Here is a 23,269-nt window from a genome sequence, read left to right as displayed (position 1 = left end):
AAGGCACCTGGAAGACAATCATTACATTTTCATTTATATTTGGTAATAGGCAGATCATTCCCTAGAACATTGTCTAAATGCTTCTGAGAGATGTAATTGGACTAGTAAATTAATGGTTTCTGGTGATCTTAATGTTAACATAACGTTTGGAAGCATTGCTCATCAGGGGTGTAATATTGTATTTCACAAGATGCATGAGACAAAGGCACTTAATGAGTTTTGGCTGCACTGCCCATATTGTGCACAACTCTGCTCAAACTGTCACAGGCTTCCTGCCAAGATATGTAGGAGAAATTGTCTAAATTATTAGTAGAAGAAATAGTCCCATCCCCTGCTGTGTACCCTTGTGATTGATTTGTCAACAGTTCCAAAAAATTTGAGATAGACAGTAAACAAGTAGTGTCAGTTCATCAGAAGCCTGGACCCTGAATAAGATTTATGAAAAGAGAAATAGGGATTCTAGTCTAGTATTTCCTTTTTTGTGGTAAGTGATGGCTTTAATATGTAATGGCCACTCCTAATATTCAAGTTCATTCATGTTTTATTAAATGTTTTTGCAATAAATTATTTTTTATATACTTTTAGGAAATAAATGGCTAGATAGCATTGCAAATCTAATATTCCTTTTGTACATATAGCAAAAATTTAAATTTATTCACATCTTCATTAAATTTTAAACATAAATAAATAGCAATTAAAGTTGTTGCCCATTAATAGTCTGCAAGTGAAAAGTATTGAAGGCTGTTTCTTATTGCACATGGCCTTCTATGTACAGGACATACATATATAAACATTATTCCTGAGTTGTAGAATCATTATACAATGGAAAAATAAATCATCTATAAAACTTTAAACATGTACAACTAGAATAGCTTTATTTAATATTTTGAAAATTCTTTAGCATATTCACCTTGTTATTAAAGTTTTTTCTTGCATATTATTTTAAAAATTCATCCTATATCAGTATATAAATGTTTTATACAGTAAAACAAAAAAGCTTAACTTTCCTGTTACACCATTACAAAACATACTGCCCAAGATTTATTGAATGCTTGCTATGCACCAGGAACTGCTCAAAGTGTTTGTATGTATTACTTCACAATAAACCTAATAAGTAATTACTGTTTTCAGCATCTATTTATAGAAGGGTAGAGTGAGATACTGAGAAATTAGGAGTATTGTCCAACCTCATAGCTGGAAAGCAGTGAAAGAGTCAATCTGGGTAGTCTGACTACAAAGTCAGTTACGTACACTACTTTTTTCAGATCACCTGGGAATAAATGCTTGTAGTGGGTAGAATTGAAGTGTATCATGTTTTAAAATGAGTAGATATTTTTAAGAGTATATATGGCATTGTTTGCAAATGGCATTGTTTTGTTTCTTTTTATGGCTGAGTAATATTTCATCATAAATATGTAACAAATCTTTATCCTTTCCTCTGTTGATGGACATTTAGGTTGTTTCTAAGTCCTGGCTATTTTAAACAGTGCTTCAGTGAACATTGGGGTGCATGTAATTTTCTGAATTATGGTTTTCTCTGGGTACATGCCCAGGAACATGAGCAGACCTTAACATTGATACACTGAGTGAATAAGTCAGATATAGAAAGACAAATATCATATGATATTGCTTATATGTGTAATCTTTTAAAAAGGGTATAAATAAACTTATTTACAAAACAGAAGTAGAGTCATGGGTATAGAAAGCAAACTTATGGTTACCAGGTGATAAGGAAGCGGAGGATAAATTGGGATATTGGGACTGACATATACACACTACTATATATAAAATAAATAACTAATAACACCCTGCTATATAGCACAGGTGACTCTACTCAATATTCTGTAACGGCCTATGTAGGAAAAAAAGATTGGATATATGTATACGTATAACTGACTCACTTTTCTGAACACCTGAAACTAACCCAAAATTGTAAATCAACTATACTCCAGGAAAAAAAAATTTAAATAGAAAAAAATTAAAGGAATCCAAATAAAAACATGAAATAAGAATAAAAAAGTATAAAGTATATACATGTTGCTATGAAAATATGATAGCCAAACTAAGATTTTAAATAATTTATATTCAACAGTTATTATTGTTTGATACCATTTTAAGTGTACAGTTCAGTAGCATTAATACATTCCCATTTCTATGCAGCCATTACCACTTATACATTTATGGAATTATTCCACCACCCAAACTAAAACTCTATACCCTTTAAGCAATAACTTCCCACTCTCCCCTCCCCTTAGCACTATTCTTCTTTCTGTCTCTGTATCTCACTTTTCCCTTCTATAAAGTGATGCTGAGAACAGTAATTCTCTCTTAGAATTATTGTGAGTTAATAATAGGTTTTATTTTACATAGCAGAGTCTTTCTTCAGAACTATTAGACTGCAGTTGGATGGTAGAACTCTTCAAAGATCAACCTACCATCATGTGAGTTGCCTACTATTTCACTATTGTTTTTCTGCTCAAAGAGAAATGCCTTCATGGTGTGTGTGTGTGTGTGTGTGTGTGTGTGTGTGTGTGTGTGTGTGTGTGTGTGTAGACAATGGGTGCGAGGGAGTTAGGATGAAAATGAAGTTTTGGGAACCTACTATCAGGAATGAAATATTAATAGATAATTAGCTTATATCAGGACTCCAATGATGGGTATGTGTATGTATGTGTGTGTGCACTCACAATGTGTATGTATGTATGTTGGTAGAGCTTGGGGAATTGGAGGAGTTAGATCTATCTGAATCAATTATACTTTTTCAAATTATTCTTTGCTACTTCCAAGCCCAGTTCTCTAGGAATTAGTAGAATCTTTTGGGGTTGGAGTCTGCTCATTTGTAGAAGTCCTTTGCTGGTTGTGGTTAACCCCACAGCTCACACTCAAACAGTGTTACCCACGACAACACAGGTGATTGAGGATCACTGCACTGACTACGCACCTAAAAGGAGAAAAAAGGAAATACTGTCAGTAGTTCTCCTCTCTTTGGTTATTCTGTTACACATTTGAGAAAGTGAGGCAAGCAAAACTAGGAATTCTGGCTATATTTTGACCAAGAATCTTGGATAATAATTCCAAGAAATAAAAGGGGTAACTATGAAAAAGAGAAAGAGAGAGAAAACAAACTGAAAAGGTGGCAAATACAGACAGCCAGTCTAGGAATTATCAGCGGGCCCAGGACTGAGGTCATGAGACATAATCTGTGGATTTATCAACAAATATATAGTTAGATTTCCTGAAAATAAGCAAAAAGTTAATTTAACACATAACTTTAAGACATTGAATTACTTTGTTTTTAGAGATTTGATAAGTTTGTATTTTAGATTGTTAAAATAGACCTCTATGTTTCATGACAGATGTATGCCTCATTCAATTATTCTTTTCAATGTCTTAAAAATAAGCATGTCCTGAGTATAGATGAGGTAGGATCTCTAACTTGTGTTGATTTCCCCAGGACTTTCCCAGTTGTATTAATAGCATTTCAAGTTCCATATTTTCAGACACCCTTGGTTATTATTCAGTCACTAAATTGTCTTTGACCATTTGCAACTCCATGAACTGCAGCATGCCCGACTTCCCTGTCCTTCACTATCTCCCAGGGTTTGCTCAAACTCTTATCTACTGAGTCAGTGATGTTAACTAACCATCTCATCCTCTGTGGCCTCCTTTCACCTTCAATCTTTCCCAGCATCAAGATTTTTTCCAATAAGTTGGCCCTTTGATTCGGGACCAAAGTACTGGAACTTCAGCTCCATGCTCAGTTCTTTAAATTAAAATTCACGTTTGTTTTCCTTTAGGATTGATGGTCTTGATCTCCTTGAAATCCAAGGGACTCTTAAGAGTCTTCTCCAGCACCACAGTTTGAAGCATCAGTTCTTCAGCATTCAGCCTTCTTTACAGTTCAACACTCACATCCATATATGACTACTGGAAAAACCATAGCTTTGACTAGACAGACCTTGGTGGGCAAAGTGATGTCTCTGCTTTTAAATATGCTGTCTAGGGTTGTCACAGCTTTTATTCCAAGGAGCAAGTGTCTTTTAATTTCTTTGCTGCAGTCACTGTCCACGGTGATTTTGGAGCCCAAGAAAATAGTCTGTCACTGTTTCCACTTTTTCCCCATCTATTTGCCATGAAGTGATAGGACCAGATGCCATGATATTAGTCTTTTTTGAATGTTGAGTTTTAAATCAGCTTTATCACTCTCCTCTTTCACCTGTAAGAGGCTCTTTAGTTCCACTCTGCTTTCTGTCATTCAGTTCAGTCGCTCGGTCCTGTCAGACTCTTTGCGACCCCATGAACCACAGCACGCCAGGCCTCCCTGTCCATCACCAACTCCCGGAGTTTACCCAAAGTCATGTCCATTGAGACAGTGATGCCATCCAACCATCTCATCCTCTGTCGTCCCCCTCTCCTCATGCCCTCAATCTTTCTCAGAATCAGGGTCTTCTCAGATGAGTCAGCTCTTCACATCAGGTGGCCAGAGTATGGGAGTTTCAGCTTCAGCATCAGTCCTTCCAATGAACACCCAGGACTGATCTCCTTTAGAATGGACTGGTTTGATCTCCTGGCAGTCCAAGGGACTCTCAAAAGTCTTCTCCAACACCACAGTTCAAAAGCATCAATTCTTTGGCGCTCAGCTTTCTTTATAGTCCAAGTCTCACATCCATACATGACCACTGGAAAAACCATAGTCTTGACTAAACAGACCTTTATTGGCAAAGTAATGTCTCTGCTTTTTAATATGCTATCTAGGTTGGTCATAACTTTCCTCCCAAGGAGTAAGTGATTTTGGAGCCCCCCAAAATAAAGTCAACCACTGTTTCCACTGTTTCCCCATCTATTTCCCATGAAGTGATGGGATTGGATGCCATGATCTTAGTTTTCTGAATGTTGAGCTTTAAGCCGACATTTTCACTCTCCTCTTTCATTTCATGAAGAGGCTCTTTAGTTCTTCTTCTCCCACAAGGGCGGTGTTATTTGCATATCTGAGGTTATTGATATTTCTCCCAGCAATCTTGATTCCAGCTTGTGCTTCTTCCAGCCCAGCATTTCTCATGATGTACTCTGCATATAAGTTAAATAAGCAGGGTGACAATATACAGCCCTAATGTACTTCTTTTCCTATTTGGAACCAGTCTGTTGTTCCATGTCCAGTTCTAACTGTTGCTTCCTGACCTGCATACAGGTTTCTCAAGAGGCAGGTCAGGTGGTCTGGTATTTCCATCTCTTTCAGAATTTTACACCGTTTATTGTGATCCAAAGTTAAAGACTTTGGTATAGTCAATAAAGTAGAAATAGATGTTTTTCTGGGACTCTCTTGCTTTTTTGATGATCCAGTGGATTTTGGCAATTTGATCTCTAGTTCCTCTGCCTTTTCTAAAACCAACTTGAACATCTGAAATTCCACAGTTCATGTATTGCTGAAGCCTGGCTTGGAGAATTTTGAGCATTACTTTACTATAATGTGAGATGAGTGCAACTGTGTGGTAGTTTGAGCATTCTTTGGGATTGCCTTTCTTTGGGATTGGAATGAAAACTGACCTTTTCCAGTCCTGTGGCCACTGCTGAGTTTTCCAAATTTGCTGACATATTGAGTGCAACACTTTCACAGCATCATCTTTTAGAATTTGAAATAGTTCAACTGGAATTCCATCACCTCCACTAGCTTTGCTCATAGTGGTGTTTCTGTTATTAGGGTGGTAATATTTGCATATCTGAGATTGTAGATATTTCTGCCAGCAATCTCGATTCCAGCTTGTGCTTCATCCAGCATGGCATTTTGCATGATGTATTCTGCACATGATGTATTTTGGAAGAAAAGCTATGACCAACCTAGACAGCATATTAAAAAGCAGAGATACTACTTTACCAACAAAGCCCATCTAGTCAAAGCTATGGTTTTTCTGGTAGTCATGTACAGATGTTAGATTTGGACTATAGAGAAAGGTGAGTGCTGAAGAATTGATGCTTTTGAACTGTGTTGGAGAAGACTCTTGAGAGTCCCTTGGACTGCAAGGAGATCCAACCAGTCCATCCTAAAGGAAATCAGTCCTGGGTGTTCATTGGAAGGACTGATGCTGAAGCTGAAGCTCCTGTATTTTGGCCACGTGATGTGAAGAACTGACTCATTTAAAAAGACCCTGATGCTGGGAAAGATTCAAGGCAGGAGGAGAAGGGGACAACAGAGGATGAAATGGTTGGATGCCATCATTGACAAAATTGACATAAGTTTGAGTAACTTTGGGAGTTGGTAATGGACAGGGAGGCCTGGTGTGCTGCAGTTCATGGGATCGTAAAGAGTCAGATACAACTGAGCAACTGATCTGAACTGAACTGATTCTGGACGTAAGTTAAATAAACAGGATGACAATAGAAAGTCTTGATGTATTCCTTTCTCAATTTTGAACCCGTCTGTTTTTCTGTGTCCAGCTGTAACTGTTGCTTCTTGACCTTATACAGGTTTTTCAAAAGGCGGGTAAGGTAGCCTGGCATTTCCATCTCTAAGAATTTTCCAGTTTGCTGTGACCACACAAAGGCTTTAATATAGTCAGTGAAGAAGAATTAGATGGTTTTTTGAAATTCCCTTGCTTTTTCCATGATTTAATGAATGTTGGCAATATGATCTCTGGTTCCTCTGCATTTTCTAAATCCAGCTTGTACATATGGAAGTTCTTGGTTCATGTACTGCTGAAACCTAGTTTGAAGGACTGTTACCATAATTTTGCTAGCATGTGAAATGAGTACAATTGTGCAGTAGTTTGAACATTCTTTGGCATTGCCTTTCTTTGGAATTGGAATGAAAATTGACCTTTTCCAGTCCTGTGGCCACTACTGAGTTTTCTAATTTGCTTGGCATAATGAGTGCAGCACTTTCACAGCATCACTTTGAACTCAAGCAATTAGTGATGGTTGGCCACCCAAGGTTCAAGACACATCATTTATATTCATACCTTTATCACGTTATTATATACATGTTAATTATATTTTCCTATCATATATTTTGTCCCCTTTTGATCTTTATCTTTAAAGAATAATAAGCACTAAGCAATAACCTTTTATTCAAATTATAAAACTATTGCTTTGAAACAGACATTTTTGCTTTCAATGGAGGAAGGGAGCAACACATTATTGAAAGCAGTTGCATTTAACGCTTAAAGTGGTATTTCCTAAGTTGGATGCCTGCCTGGTTACCAGATGTTCTAGGAATTCATCTTAATTGATTATAATGCCTGACTTCAAAACGCACATGCATGGGTTTGGAAAATCTATCTGGTTGACTCACATAGCCTCCTAAGATAATCCAGTCTGATGGAAAGGAAAAGAGAACAGGTGTTAGTGGTATTGTTCTTAGATGATTTAAACTGTCCATTTTTTGTAATATGAGCATATTGCACTGTACATTTCCCTCTATGCTTTTCTTTAGCACCTTACCAGTTAGCCTGATACATTCTACTTTTGTTTTCCTCCAATTCAAAATATATTCTAGTTTTCCTTTCAACTTGCTCAGTCACCCATGAGGTCTTTACAAGTATGTTGTTTAATCTCCAAATATTTGGTGGTTTTATGAATAATTCCCTGGTATTGATGTCCACTTTATGATCAGAGAAGACTCTGTGTGAGTATCAGTCATTTTCAGCTGGTTGAGGTTGGCTCTGTGGCACAGATAAAGGAATGCTTAATCTGCTGCTGTTGATTTAAATCTGTGGACATTGTTACTTCACTAACAGTTTCTGAGAGTAATTTGAACCTCATTTTCTGAGAGAGTTGTGTTGAAATCTCCATCAACAATTATGGGTTTGTATATTTTTCCTTTAAATTTTATCAGTTTTTGCTTCATGTATTTTGAAGTTATGTTGCTAAATCCATACATATTTAGGACTTTTATTTCTTCTTTGTGAATCTATTTATCATTACAAAATTTCCCCTTTTATCCCAGGTAATGTGACATCTTCTGAAGTTTACTTTGTTATTAATATAGCCACTACATTTTTCTTTTGATTTCTATGTGCATAGTTTTTCTTATCCTTTACCTTTTAACCTATGTCTTCATATGCAAGTGGGTTTCTTGTAGACCATAAATATTTATACCTCACTTTATTATTCAATTTGACCATCTCCACAGTTTAATTAATATGTTTAGATCATTTATAGTTATATATGTAACTGTATGTGTGATTTGATTAAAATCCACTCAACTTGCTGGTTGTTTTCTGTGTGTTCCATTTGTTTTTCATTCCTACTTTTCCTTTTTTTGCCTGGTTTTGAATTATTGGCATTATGGTTCCATTTTAACTTCACTATTGGCTTATTATTTATTTGTTTTAGTTGCTAAGTTGTGCCCAACTCTTTGTGACCCCATGAATTGTAGCCAGCCTGGCTCCTCTGTCCTTGAGTTTTCCCAAGCAAGAATACTGGAGTAGGTTGCTATTTCCTTCTCCAGAGGATAAACCCACGTCTCCTGCACTGGCAGGTGGATTCTTCACTCCTGAGTCACCATTTTTATACATCTTACTAAATTATTTTTAGTGTTTCCTTAAGATTTACAAATACATCTCTGATTAACCACAGCTTAAGGTGATAAAGAATCTTCCTGCAATGCAGGACTCCAGGGTTCAATCCCTGGATTGGGAAAATCCCCTGGAGAAGGGAATGGCAATCCACTCCAGTATTCTTTCCTGGAGAATTCCATGGACAGGGGAGCCTGATGGGTTACAGTCCCTGGGGTCACAAAGAGTCAGACCTGACTGAGTGCCTAACACTCTCACCCTTTTCATGTATAATGTCAGAAACTTACAACAGTATACTTCCAAATCACCTCTCTCACTTTCCTTTACTATTATTGCCCAAATATCTTTTAGGCACTAGAAAAATATAACCCTTTGGCCAAACCCAGTCACATTCATTCATTTTTGTATAATTTATAGAAGTTTTATGTTAGAAGGACATAGCTAAGTGATTGCAAGAGAGACCTTATGACCCACAAAGATGAAAATATTAAGTATTTACTATCTGCTGCTTTAAAGAAAAAGTTTGATGATTCGTGCTTTAGATAATCAGTTAATATTTTTAGTGAAATTAAAATATATTTTCTATTTACCTTTATTTCAACCATATCCAGCAATATTTATTTTTTCTTTCTATGAACCCTAATTTTTCTTTTGTCAGTTTTTAATTTTTTTTTTTTTTTTTTTTTTTGCTGAAGAACTTCTTTTAACATTTCTTGTAGTTCAGTTCAGGTCTGTTAGTAATGAATTCTCTCAATTCTGTTTAATTTGAAGAAGATACTTATCCATATTTTTGAAATAAGGGTATTTTTGAAATAAGAATATTTTTGATGAATTTTTTTGCCACTTGTTTTTTTTAATTGAAGGATATTTGCTTTACAGGATTTTGTGGTTTTCTGTCATACATCAACAATCAGCCATAGGTATACCCATGACTCCTCCTTCCTGAACCTCCCTCCCATCTCCCTTCCCATCCCACCCTTCTAGGTTGTCACAGAGCCTGTGTTTGAGTTCCTTGAGTCATATAGCAAATTCCCATTGACTATCTATTTCACATATGATATTATAAATTTCCATGGTACTCTCTCTATACATCTCACTCCCTTGCTCCTCCCTCCCTCCATGTCCTTAGGTCTGTCTTCTGTGTCTGTTTCTCCATTGCTGTCCTGAAAATAAATTTGATGAATACTTTGGATTAATCTTTTTTCTGGCATTACAGTTATTTTCCTTCAGTCACTCTAGTCTGGCTTGCCTAGTTTCTATTAAATCTTCTGCTCTACTTTCTTACTTTTCTTTGTATATAATTTGTATTTCATTTTCTGGCTGTCTTCAATATCTTCTCTTTGTCTTTAATGTTCAGCCATTTGAATTTGATATGCCTATGTTTGGGCATTTATTTTTCCTTGCTCCTTTTTCTCTGTATTCTCCTTCTGGAATTCCAGTTATGCTTATGGTAGATTATTTGATGTTTTAATCTCTGCTTTTTGATATTCTATTCTGTTTTTTTTTTTCTTTTTCCCTCTTTTTAAACAAAGTCTTTGTGTTTTAACTTGTATAATTTCTATTCACTCATCTGTAGACTCAATGATTCTTTTCTTGACTATGTCAAGTCTACTAATAAGTCATTTTTTTCTTACCAGTATCACTGATTTTTATTTTTAGAGTTCTTTCAAACTTTTATATTTTCTATTTTTATGCTGAAATTCCTATCTGTTTGTTAATGTTTTCTGCCTTTTACACCAGATCCCCTAACATATTAATCATGGTGTAAAAGAATTCCCTGTGCAATTATTCTAATATTAAGTTGGTGCAAAAGTAACTGTGATTTTGCACTGTTGAATTTTGCCATTTGATATTGGAGTACATTCTTAAATAAATGTGGTTATGGTATATTTCATTTTAAGGTACATTTCTCATGTTTTTTCTAATGTTTTTGTGACCCTATGGGCTGTAGCCCAGCAGGATCTTCCATGGGGATTTTTCAGGCAAGAATACTGGAGTGGTTTGCCATGCCCTCCTCCAGGGGATCTTCTTGACCCAAGGATCTAACGTGTGTCTCTTATGTCTCCTGCACTGGCAGACAGGTTCTTTACCACTAGCACAACCTGGGAAGTCAATGACTTATTACTTGCTATTTATTTTATATTTATTTTAGACTAAGGAAATGATGCTAGACAAAAAGCAAATTTGAGCAATTTTCTTATTCCTGTTCAAAATGGGTTGTAAAGCAGCAGAAAGAAACTTGCAACTCATCAATGCATTTGGCCCAGGAAACTGCTAATGAACATACAGTGTAGTGGTGATTCAAGAGATTTTGCAAAGGAGGTGAGAGCCTTGAAGGTGAGGAGTGTAGAGGCTGGCCATTGGAAGTTGACAATGAACACTTGAGAGGACATCAAAACTGATCCTCTTACAACTATGCAAGAAGTTGCTGAAGAACTCAACATTGATCATTCTACAGTCCTTCGGCATTTGAAGCAAATTAGAAAGTTCAATAAGTAGGTGCCTCAAGAGCTGAACACAGATCAAAAAAGTCATCATTTTGAAGTGTTGTCTTTTCTCATCCTACACAACAACAGTGATCCATTTCTTGATAAGATTGTGACATGCAATGAAAAGTAGATTTTCTACAACAAGCAGAGATGACCTGCTCAATGGTTAGACCATGAAGAAACTTTAAAGCACTTCCCAAAGCCAAACTTGCACCAGAAAAATGTCATGGTCACTGTTTGGTGGTCTGCTGCCCATCTGATCCACTATAGCTTTCTGAATCCCAGTAAAACCACTAACATCTGAGAAGTATGCTCTGCAATAAGTTGATGAGATGCACTGAGAACTGCCTGCTGCCTGCCCTGGTCAACAGAAAGAGCAACTCTTCTCCAGGACAACACCCAATTGTGTGGCACAACAAATGCCTCAGTAGTTGAATGAATTGAGCTACAAAGTTTTGCCTCATTCACCTTATTCACCTGACCTCTCACCAACCACCACTTCTTGAAGCATCTAAACAACTTTTTGCAGGGAAAATGTTTCTACAACCAGCAGGAAGCAGAAAATGCTTTCCAAGAGTTTGTCAAATCCCAAAGCATAGATTTTTATGCTACAAGAGTAAACCAACTTACTTCTCATTGGAAAAAATGTGTTGATTGTAATGGTTTATATTTTGATTAATAAAGATGTTTTTGAATCTAGTTATAATGATTTAATATTCACTGTCCAAAACTGCAATTATGTTGCCTAATAATTGCACCAACCTAATAATTCTGCTGCTTTTATTTAGATATTTTCTAGTGTTCTGATTTTAAGTTGACGAATCTTTTCTCTCCCAATATCTAATCTGCTAAACAGATTCTATAGCATATTTCCTATTCTCTATTGAGATTATCTATTTCCCTATTATGTGTATGCTTTACTTTAAATATGTCAATATATTTTGAATCACTGCTTTACAGCGTCTGGTATTACAACTTTTTTTTCCCCCCTTTTTGGCATCTGGGCCTATTTACTTATTTTTCTTGTTTTTGTCTTCTTTGCATGCATGCTAAATTGCTTCAGTCATGTATGAATTCGTGCGACCCTATGGAGTGTAGCCTGCAGTCCTCTCTCTGTGGGTCTCTAGGTAAGAATTCTGGAGTGGATTGCCATTTACTTCTCCAGATTCATCTTCTTTACAATATCTAGTAATTTTTAATTAGATGGTGGACATTATTGAGCTAACATTCTTGAGTGTCTAGATTTTATGATCTTTGTTAATAAAATGATAAATTATGTTCAAGTAGACAGCTAATTTTCTAGAGCATGTGATTGATCATTTTGAGGGTTTAAGCTTTACTGGGAAATTTTTATGGTGGGATTTTTTGTAATGCTTTATTATCTAAATCTCATGTATGTTTTTTCTTAATTTTAATATATGCTCAGCTTAAGTTCAAGAAGAGAAGTGTGGTACATGATAATCTATTATAAGGATCTGACATTAGACATTGACATTCATAGTCAGGTGCCTTATTTAGAAGAACCATTTATCTTCACTCATTCATTCACCCATCAATTCTTTTCCCATGAGAATGAAAAAGATATTAATATACACAAGGCAGATTCTTGGATTTTACAGTGGGTAATGTACAAAGGATGTTGGGAATTCTGAGGAAAGAGTAGAGACTTCTGGTTTCAGGAGGTGATGGGAAGTCAGACTCATGGAAAGAGTGACATTTGAATTGGATATTGAAGGATTTACATCATGAGGTTTGATGGAGGCAAAGATGTTCCAGGCATAGCTAAGGCATATAAACAATTTTGGAGAATCAGTAAAAATCAAGTTGTCAGATATATTTGATGGGAATAGTTGTACTGTACATGGTTATTGTACATGTAAATTAGTGAAATAATGCATTAAATTGCTTGGAATTTTGCATGAGTTATATAATAAATATTGTTAGTTTTCAGATTTTGGGAGCATTTTTTAAACAGATGCAAAAGCTTATATATCATTAAAATATTAAGTATGTATATCTCATTATCTTTTTAACAGATACTTAACACTGTTGCTATTTTTGTCATTGAAATTATTAAGTATTTATTGTTATATTTTTGAGATTAGTCATCATTTATTGAGGACCTTCTATAAAGATAGACATTTTAATATTCCATTTTTAATCCTGGTTGTTACTCAGAAATACATGTCATAATAGAGAAATATTCGTTGAACTGGCTCTGAAAGGTTTGGATCAAATATCTGAGCAATTATACAAGAGAACTTTTTCACTTCTTCAGTTATATATATTTTACATTTGAAACTTGTAATTGGTCTTTGTCATGTTTGGTGACCTTGATTTTTTGACATCTTGCCAAATATTAAAATGTATCATTTAGATTCATGTTCTTGTGTTACATCTAGTAATTGATCCATTCTTTGTTAGGTTAAACCTATTTTGATTTAGAAGAATGGGATTCTTGCTAATTAACCCTAACTGTTATGAAGAAATTATATGGCAGATTGACACTGGCAGTTTATTTTACAATGTTGTTTATTCAATGTTTAGAAAAGCATTTAATCATTTAACCTAATAACCTGTAAGATAATAGATTGCTCTGCAGAATTTGGTTTTGATAGTTAAAAAAATAGGTTTAGACACAAAATTAAATAAATAATAATGAAAATATTTAGCACCCAGGAGCCAAAAACCCATTTAAAAGGCATTCTGACTTTTAATAGAAAATTACACAAATTTCTTGGATTTTAATTATACACAGCAATAAAGCAGTAAGAAGATGCATTACTATGTTGAAAGAAACATTGCCCATCAGTTCAGTTCAGTTGATCAGTCATGTCCAACTCTGTGAACTCATGAACTGCAGCAGGTCAGGCTTCCCTGACCATTACCAATTTCCAGAGCTTACTCAAACTTGTGTCCATCTAGTCGGTGATGCCATCCAACCATCTCATTCTGTGTCATCCCCTTCTCCTCCTGCCTTCAATCTTTCTCAGCACCAGGGTCTTTTCCAATAAGTCAGATAACCATCAGGTGGCCAAAGTATTGAAGTTTCACCTTCAGCATCAGTCCTTCCAATAAACACCCAGGACTGATCCCTTTAGGATGGACTGGTTGGATCTCCTTGCAGTCCAAGGGACTCTCAAGAGTCTTCTGCAACACCACAGTTCAAAAGCATCAATTCTTCAGTGCTTAGCTTTCTTTATGGTCCAACTCTCACATTCATACACAACTACTGGAAAAACCATAGCTTTGACTAGACGGACCTTTGTCGGCAAATTTATGTCTCTCCTTTTTAATATGCTATCTAGATTGGTTATAGCTTTTCTTCCAAGGAGCAAGCATCTTTTAATTCCATGGATTCAGTCATCATCTGCAGTGATTTTGGAGCCCCCCAAAATAAAGTCTCTCACTGTTTCCACTGTTTTCCCATCTATTTGCCATGAAGTGGTGGGACTGGATACCACGATTTTCATTTTTTGAATGCTGAGTTTTAAGCCAACTTTTTCACTCTCCTCTTTCACTTTCATCAAGAGGCTCTTTAGCGCCTCTTCGCTTTCTACCAAAAGGGTGGTGTCATTGCATATCTGAGGTTACTGATATTTCTCCTGGCAATCTTGATTCCAGCTTGTGCTTCCTCTAGCCCAGCGTTTCACATGATATACTCTGCATATAAGTTACATAAGCAGAGTGACAATATATAGCCTTTACGTACTCCTTTCCCAATATGGAACCCATCTGTTGCTCCATGTCTGGTTGCTTCTTGACCTGCATACAAATTTCTCAGAAGGTAGATAAGGTGGTCTGGTATTCCTATCTCTTGAATAATTTTTCACAATTTGTTGTGATAGACACAGTCAAAGGTTTTAGTGTAGTCAATAAAGCAGAAGTAGATGTTTTTCCCTAACTTTCTTTCTTTTTTGGTGATCCAACAGATGTTGGCAATTTGATCTCTGGAAGTTCTCAGTTCATGTACTGTTGAAGCCTCACTTGGAGAATTTTGAGCATTACTTTGCTAACGTGTGAGATGAGTGCAATTTTGCAATAGTTTGAACATTCTTTGGCATTGCCTTTCTTTGGCATTGGAATGAAAACTGACATTTTGCAGTCCTGTGGCCACTGCTGAGTTTTCCATATTTGCTTGCATAGTGAATGCAGCATTTTCACAGCATCATCAAAGCTCAACTGGAATTTCATCACCTCCACTAGCTTTGTTTATAGTGATCCTTCCTGAGGCCCATTTGACTTTCCATTCTAGGATGTCTGGCCCTAGGTGAGTGATAACACCATCATGGTTATCTGGGTCATGACGATCTTTTTTATATAGTTCTTCTGTACACTCTTGTCACCTCTTCTTAATATTTTCTGCTTCTGTAAGATCCATATCATTTCTGTCCCATCTTTTCTGTCCCAACAATTTATTGTGCCCATCCTTGCAGGAAATGTCCCCTTGATATCTCTAATTTTCTTGAAGAGATCTCTAGTCTTTCCCATTCTATGTTTTTCCTCTATTTCTTTGCATTGATCACCGAGGAAGGCTTTCTTTTCTCTCCTGGCTATTCTCTGGAACTCTGCATTCAGATGGGTATGTCTTTCCTTTTCTCCTTTGCCTTTAGCTTCTCTTCTTTTCACAGCTAGTTGTGAGGCCTCCTCTGACAACCATTTTGCCTTTTTGCATTTCTTTTTCTTAGGGATGGTCTTGATTACAGAACTTCCATAGGATTGGGGAAACAGACTCTTGGAGAGCACAAACAAAACCTTGTGTGCACCAGGAGCCAGGAGAAAAGAGCAGTATCTCTGCAAGAAACTGATCCAGACTTACCTATGTGTGTACAGGAGTCTCCGGCAGAGGCGTGGGTCCACAGTGACCTGCTGTGGGGTCAAAGGCACTGAATACAGCAGTGTGTGCCTAAGTCCTTTTGAAGGGGTATTACCATTACCCCTATCATAGTTTGGCCTCAGGCCAAACAACAGGGAGGGAACACAGCCCCATCCATCAACAGAAAATTGGATTAAAGATTTACTGAGCATGGCCTGGCCCATCAGAACAAGACCCAGAATCTCCCACACAGTCTCTCCCATCAGGAAGATTCCAGAAATGTCTTATCTTTATCCACCAGAGGGCAGACAGAATGAAAACCTCAATCACAAAAGCTAATCAAACAGATCACATGGATCACAACCTTGTCTTACTCAATATTTTTCATAAAGTGAGGTCGCTCCATCGTGTCCAACTCTTTGCAGCCCCATGGACTGTAGCTTATCAGGCTCCTCTGCCCATGTGATTTTCCAGGTAATAATATGGCATGGGTTGCCATTTCCTTTGACAGGGCATCTTCCCGACCCAGGGATCCTACCCAGGTCTCCTGCATTGTAGGCAGACGCTTTACTGTCTGAGCCACTGGGGAAGTCTCCTAATATTGTTCATAGGAGTCAGGATATCATAGGAGACATCTATATGTTCAAGAACATCAGAAAAGAGGGCTTGTGATTGATGCAAGCTTCTGATATGGAGGCAAGCATTTTTATTTCCTTTTAACTGAGAGCTCATAGGCATTCTATAGCATTTGTTGAGCTGCTTCTATTTTTGCAGTTAATGAGAAAATGGATAATCAAATATAGCTCTAGACTTCAAGATTCTTACAGTTAGATAAGACATATTTGTATGGGCTAATACAATTTTTTTAAAGTTTCTCATTTAACTGCTTTATAAACAAGGAAATTATGTGACTTTAGCTATTCATAAAATTATAGGATTTGGGGGGCAGATTTGGGGCTTCATTACAGGGATTTTTTTTCCTTTTGACATTAAACAATAAAAGATGGCTGTGCCTCATTTTCTCCTTCTGTAAAATGGGCATTGCTATCATGCCTTATATATTTTATCATAATCATTGTAAGGATTAACAGAAGAAATACTTGTAGAGCAAATATTAGGTACTAGGAACATATTAAGGAGCAGATTAAGGACTCAGTATGTGAAACTATCAGCAGCAGCATTGGTTCCCTGTTATCTGGCAAAACTGTACTTAGTGTTATAGTAGTTTAAATGAAAGAATGATAATGAAGAATAAAGAAAGCAGATTCTCAGTCAGGTGGTAGAAAACCACACTACACCCTTGTAAAACTAGGTTTCTAGAGAAAAACAGTTTGGGTGTTAATTTTCTGCCACTCACTAACATAAGAATTATGGAAAATTTAGTTTTAATTTTAAAAGCTTCAGCTTTCTTTGGTTTATAATGATAAAACCTTTGCCCAAGTACGTCAGGTGCACAAAATTGGTATATTATTAATATGCAGTGTATGTTAGCTTTTATTTTACTATTACTCAAACAATTTAATAAAATCTGGCAAGTGAGGACATGGAAACAACCTAGATGCCCATCAGCAGACAAATGGATAAGGAAGCTGTGGTACATATACACCATGGAATACTCCTCAGCCATTAAAAAGAATTCATTTGAATCAGTTCTAATGAGATGGATGAAACTGGAGCCCATTATACAGAGTGAAGTAAGCCAGAAAGATAAAGACCAATACAGTATATTAACACATATATATGGAATTTAAAAAGATGGTAGCGATAACCCTATATGCAAAACAGAAAAAGAAACACAGATGTACAGAACAGACTTTTGGACTCTGTGGGAGAAGGTGAGGGCGGGATGTTCAGAGAGAATAGCATTGAAACAAGTATACTATCAAGGGTGAAACAGATCACCAGCCCAGGTTGGATGCATGAGACAAGTGCTCAGGCCTGGTGCCCTGGGAAGACCCAGAGGGATGGGGCGGGAAGGGATACGGGAGGGGGGATCGGGATGGGGAATACATGTAAGTCCATGGCTGATTCATGTCAGTGTATGGCAAAAACCACTACAATATTGTAAAGTAATTAGCCTCCAACTAATAAAAATAAATGAAAAAAAAAAAATCTGGCAAGTGGCTAGTTAGGTCAGTATAGTCAGAGAAAATATATATTCAAACTATCTTGTACTATACACATAAAGTTTAATCCTCAAATTTTAGTTAACATTAAGGTTGGATTGTGCCAAGGCTATAAGTGAAATTTTAAGTTGTCTTAGTAACAACTAAAAATATTTTATTTTCTGTTTCTTTTCCATTTTACTTTCAGTTTTGTTGTCTTTTTTTAAAACAAGGATCTCTCAATGAAATGTATTTAATGAGAACTCTTTACTTTAAAAAGTTAGCATAATTAGTGTTGAAATAATGCTGATAAGTAACATATAGTGATTATATAAATATTACACTAGATTTTTCTTTATTACAATTATTAAAAGATTGGAAAAGCTTGGTGTCTGTTGTGTTAACCTAACAGAAACAATGAGGACAGAATCTTATCATTTCATGTTGTATTGCTCATTGCCAGCAAAGTGAATTACAACTGGAAAAAGAATCCTAACCTCCCACTGTACAAAGGGAAATTCTGTACTGACAGATGCTAACTTTGAGATATATATATATATATATATATATATATATATATATATAAAATTTAAGATTTCTAGGGCTTTTAGAAATTAGAAGGCATGTATCATAATATATTGATATTAATTTAATGGTAAGAAAAAAATAGAAACAAGTAAGAAACAAAATAACAGGTTCATTTTTTTTTCTTTGTCTTTTAAAGACCCAACAGACATACTTCAAAAGTTGGGGCATATTAAGCGTTATTATCTACTGCTACATAACAATGACTCCAAAACTTAGTAGCTTAGAAGAACACACATTTATTATTTCACAGATTTGGGGAGTGACTTAGTGGGTGGTTCTGGCTTCCGTCTCTCATGTACTTGCAGTCAAGCTGTTGGCTGGGGCTGCCGCCTCATCCAAAGGCTTGACTGGCATGAAGTCTGCTTCTGATATCACTCACATGCTGCTGAGAGGCCTCACTTGCTCGTAGGCTGTTGCAGTGAGACAGCCACCTCTTCTCTGGCTGTTGGCCAGCGGCCTCCTCCGTTCCCAGTCATATTAGCTTCCCTAAGGGGCAGCTCACAACACAAAATCTGGCTTTCCCTATAGAGAGTAATGCAAGAGAGAGAGAGGGCCACAGGATTTTATAACTCAGTCTTGCCAAGGACAAACCATCACTTTTACTGTATTCGGTTGCTTATACGTACCAACTCTGGTGGCTCAGAGGTTAAAGCGTCTGCCTGCAAGGCGGGAGACCTGGGTTTGATCCCTGGGTCGGGAAGATCCCCTGGAGAAGGAAATGGCAACCCACTCCAGTTTTCTTGCCTGGAGAATCCCATGGATGGAGGAGCCTGGTGGATCCACGGGTCGCAAAGAGTCGGACACGACTGAGCGACTTCACTTTCACTTTCACCAGCTCTGGTATGAAGTGAGGGGAGACTCAATTCATTACAGGATTGTGAGTAGCAGGAGGCAGGAACTGTGGGGAGCCATTTTGCAGAACAAGGAAAAGTTATCCCCCTTGCTTGGTGACAGAGAGAGTTGCTACCCTGTTTTACCCAAGGCTTTTGACCTGTATCCCCTGCCCTAGATGGTGATGTCTGTGAGACTAGCCTGTAAATTCCATAAGTCCTTACCTTATTGATCACTTGGTAACACAGCAAAGGTTCTGGTCTTAGCAGACATTTGCTTATTTTTTCCCATGGCTTTCTCCACAGAGCGCTTTAGTCTGCTTAGACAGCCCTTTCAGGTTCTGAATCTCTCTACAATGCAGGTTGAAAGGAGGCCTCATTTATATAAGGAAATGAGGAGGAAATTTATACAAGGAAATGAGGAGGAAATTTATATAAGGTAGTAGAAGTCATTTTATATCATCTCACCTCTAGAGTTCATGCTTACATAGCTATTCATCTGCATCCAAGGCTGGATGGAAAACAATTATTTCAGTTTAGGACTCCTCACCTCTCTTTTGTGAACAAAAGCGGAATTGGCTAAAACTGGGATCATTTCCAATAGACTGTTAAAGGAAGGTCACAGCTGGATTATCTCTGTGACCAGCTGACATGTATAATAAGATTTGAAGACTTGATGAAAATAGAAAGCTTAACATATCAATTAGTGGCTTATTAAACAGTCATCCTTGGCTGGAGGAATTTTGTTTCATTTAAATTGCATATATTTTTCACTCAGACAGATGAATGAAAGAGTATTTAGGCTTACTCCTGTTTTGACCAGATTTATTTATTTTTTTTTTTGTATGGTTCATTCTGGGCATCTGATGAATGGCAGGCAAGTCACAACCCCAAGGTCTCTTTCCAGGAACTGCCTTATTTTCTCTTTCCATATGTTTTTTAGCCTGCATTTTGAAGTTGAGCTTGTGTTTATACAAATATATGAATGGAGCGATGATTTCTTTATCCACTGCCATAAGCTGTGGATGGCTTGAGGACAGTAGCAGGAAAGAGTGTAGCCTTGCTCTGAAGAGTAGGGACACTCTTTCAGCTTAATTAATCATATGGGGTGGTTTTTATTACTGTTTCCAACCATGTGCTCCATCCTGAAAAGGTATACATCCATTCCTTTTGCCTTGTGACTGCCAGTGCCTTCTACTAGGCAGAATATACTTCCCACGTCACTGGTAAGCTTGACCAGGTGACTTTGCACACTTGCAGAAATAACTTTTCATAAACCTGAATCCTAGAATAAGATACATGGAAGAGAGTTGAGCAGAGTTGTAGTAACTCAGACCTGTGAATGAGGAATGTGTGTTTATTGTTGCAAACTGTTTAGATTTAGAATTGTTTTCTTCCTATAATGATAGCTGATTGATGTTGTTGTTGTTCACTCACTAAGTTATGTCTGACTCTTCGCGACCCCATGGACTGCAGCATGACAGGTGTACCTATTCTTCACTGTCTGCTGGAGTCTGCTTACACTCATATCTGTTGATTTGGTGATGCCATCCAACTGTCTCATTCTCTTTCATCCCCTTCTCCTGCCCTCAGTCTTTCCCAGAATCAGGGTGCTTTCCAGTGGGCCAGCTCTTCGACTCAAGCTGATTAGTACACTATATAAACTGTGAAATGGTCATGTAGAAAATATGTCATGACTCCCAACCATAGGACAGGCTGTCCCCTAAAACTCCCTTCTAAAAAAGGGTGGGTGGCATCCATCATTTTACACATATGAAAATAATGAGGGACATAATTTTCAAACATGAAGACTATCGGTAAGTGTATGTGCCTTCTATCTCTACATAAGGGCTTCCCTTAGAGCTCAGCTGGGAAAGAATCTGCCTGCAACGCAGGAGACCTGGGTTCAATTTCTGGGTTGGGAAGATCCCCTGGAGAAGGAGATGGTTACCCACTCCAGTATTCTTGTCTGGAGAATCTCATGGACAGAGGAGCCTGGTGGGCTACAGTCCATGGGGTCAAAGAGTCAGACATGACTTAGCGACTAAACCGCCACCATCTATACATAATGGATGATCAATAGGCTGGATGGTGGTGAGCAGCTTAAGTTAAAAAAGAGAAGTGGGGTACATGTTATAAAGGTTTGACATCAGAAGGTTCGCAGCAAAATGACTATTTAGAACTATGAGATCTTTATTCATTCGTTCACCCATCAATTATTATTTGCATAAGGACTGAAAGGATATTCACAAGGAAGAGACAAATCCATGGACTAGAACAATAAATGTGCAAAAAGTGGTGGAAATCCTAAGGGAAAAGTAGAGACTTTTGGTTTTATGAAGTGGTGGGAAGACTTAGGGAGGAACTGACATTTGAATTGCACCTGAAAGAAAGGAAGAATTTACTTTACAAGGTTTGATGGAGGAAAAACACATTCGAAAAGATAAGATTCATCTTAGAATATTATGATGTCAGAGATGGAAAACCATGGGATATTTATGAGACACAATGAGCATTTTAACTTTAGTGGAGCACAAGGCACATCGAGGAAAATAGGCTCAGATGAGAGTGTGAAAAGACGTGAATGTTAGACAATGGAATTCAGGCTTTGAGTTTTAAAAACTGGGGAAGCCCCAAAGATTTTCAGATAAGGGATTATATGACTATTGCTATTTCTTTTAATTTTTTGGCTGTATTAGGTCTTAGTTGGGGCTTCCCAAATGCCACAGATGGTAAGCAAACAAACAAAAAAACCACCTGGCAATGCAGGAGGCATGAGAGACATGGGTTCCATTCCTGGGTTGGGAAGATCCCCTGGAGGAGGGCATGTCAACCCACCCCAGTATTCTTGCTTGGAGAATCCTATGGACAGAGGAGACTTCAGGCTACAATCCATAGAGTTGCAAAGAGTCAGACGTGACTGACGGGACTTAGCATGCTCACACAGGTCTTAGTTACTGTAGCCTTTCTCTAGTTGCAGCACAGATAGGCTTCTCTTGTTGCGGTGCTTGGGCTCAGTTCCCCTGTGGCATATAAGATCCTAGTTCCCCAACCACGGATCAAACCTGTGTCCCCTGCAGTGGAAGGCAGATTCTTAACCACTGGACCTCCAGGAAAGTCCCATGACTATTGTTATTTCTCATATATATATATATATAGATAGATACAGCAGCAATAAATTTGACTCATCTATTGTTCTTTTCTATCTTCCCCCTTTCTAAATAACAAAATGTGAAAAGAAATACTTAGAAGCCTTATCAAATTGAGTGCTTCTTAGAGAGTTCTGATTTCTGGCAAGGAAATCTTATCAAGTTTTGCTTTCATCATTCACCTGTTTAGAAACTCTGTCTTTCCTTACCTCCTGTTCATCAATTCAACATCTATTGCATAGTTGCCAGCTTTTCTGTAATGTGATTTCAAGATTTATGTTAGGACTTCCAGGGTGAAGACATGGAAGTCTCCAATGAGTAGAAGAATAGGAGGTGATAGGAAGAACGTAAGAGAGAATCTGAATTCTAGTGGCTATAATCTTGCTAGTGATAATCTTGCTCTCTTTTAAGAAGGCAACCCAGTCATTTTACATCCAAAGCTACTTGCCTATAGGTCATACACATAAGTGACAGAACTGACATTAACTTCAGATATGCCTTACCTTAAAGTAATTTAAAGTCTTTACTATTACCTGATATTGGAGAGAACAAGAGTTTACCATAGTTGGCAACATACCAGATATCCCACAAACTCCAAGATATTGATCTAAATTGTTCTAACATCTAGAGCACTGTTAGTTTTGTAGGTTGATTCTGAAGGCAGATATTCAGTATCCTGCTTACTTGAATCATTTGAGATAAACCTTAGAATGGATATTCTAGTAGTATGTGAAAATTTTGATAGTTACCTTACTTTCTCCATTCTTGGTTATTATCATTAC

General features: G+C 37.2%; 1 pseudogene; it reads right to left on the bottom strand.

Annotated features, from left to right (window-relative positions):
• LOC136152336 (elongation factor 1-beta pseudogene) overlaps positions 1–23,269 on the bottom strand; it is a 47,246-nt pseudogene that overhangs the window by 22,301 nt on the left and 1,676 nt on the right.

The sequence above is a fragment of the Muntiacus reevesi genome, chromosome 21 (genome assembly GCF_963930625.1).
Source record: "Muntiacus reevesi chromosome 21, mMunRee1.1, whole genome shotgun sequence".
Lineage (NCBI taxonomy): Eukaryota > Metazoa > Chordata > Mammalia > Artiodactyla > Cervidae > Muntiacus > Muntiacus reevesi.
This window is presented reverse-complemented; position numbering and strand designations above follow the sequence as displayed.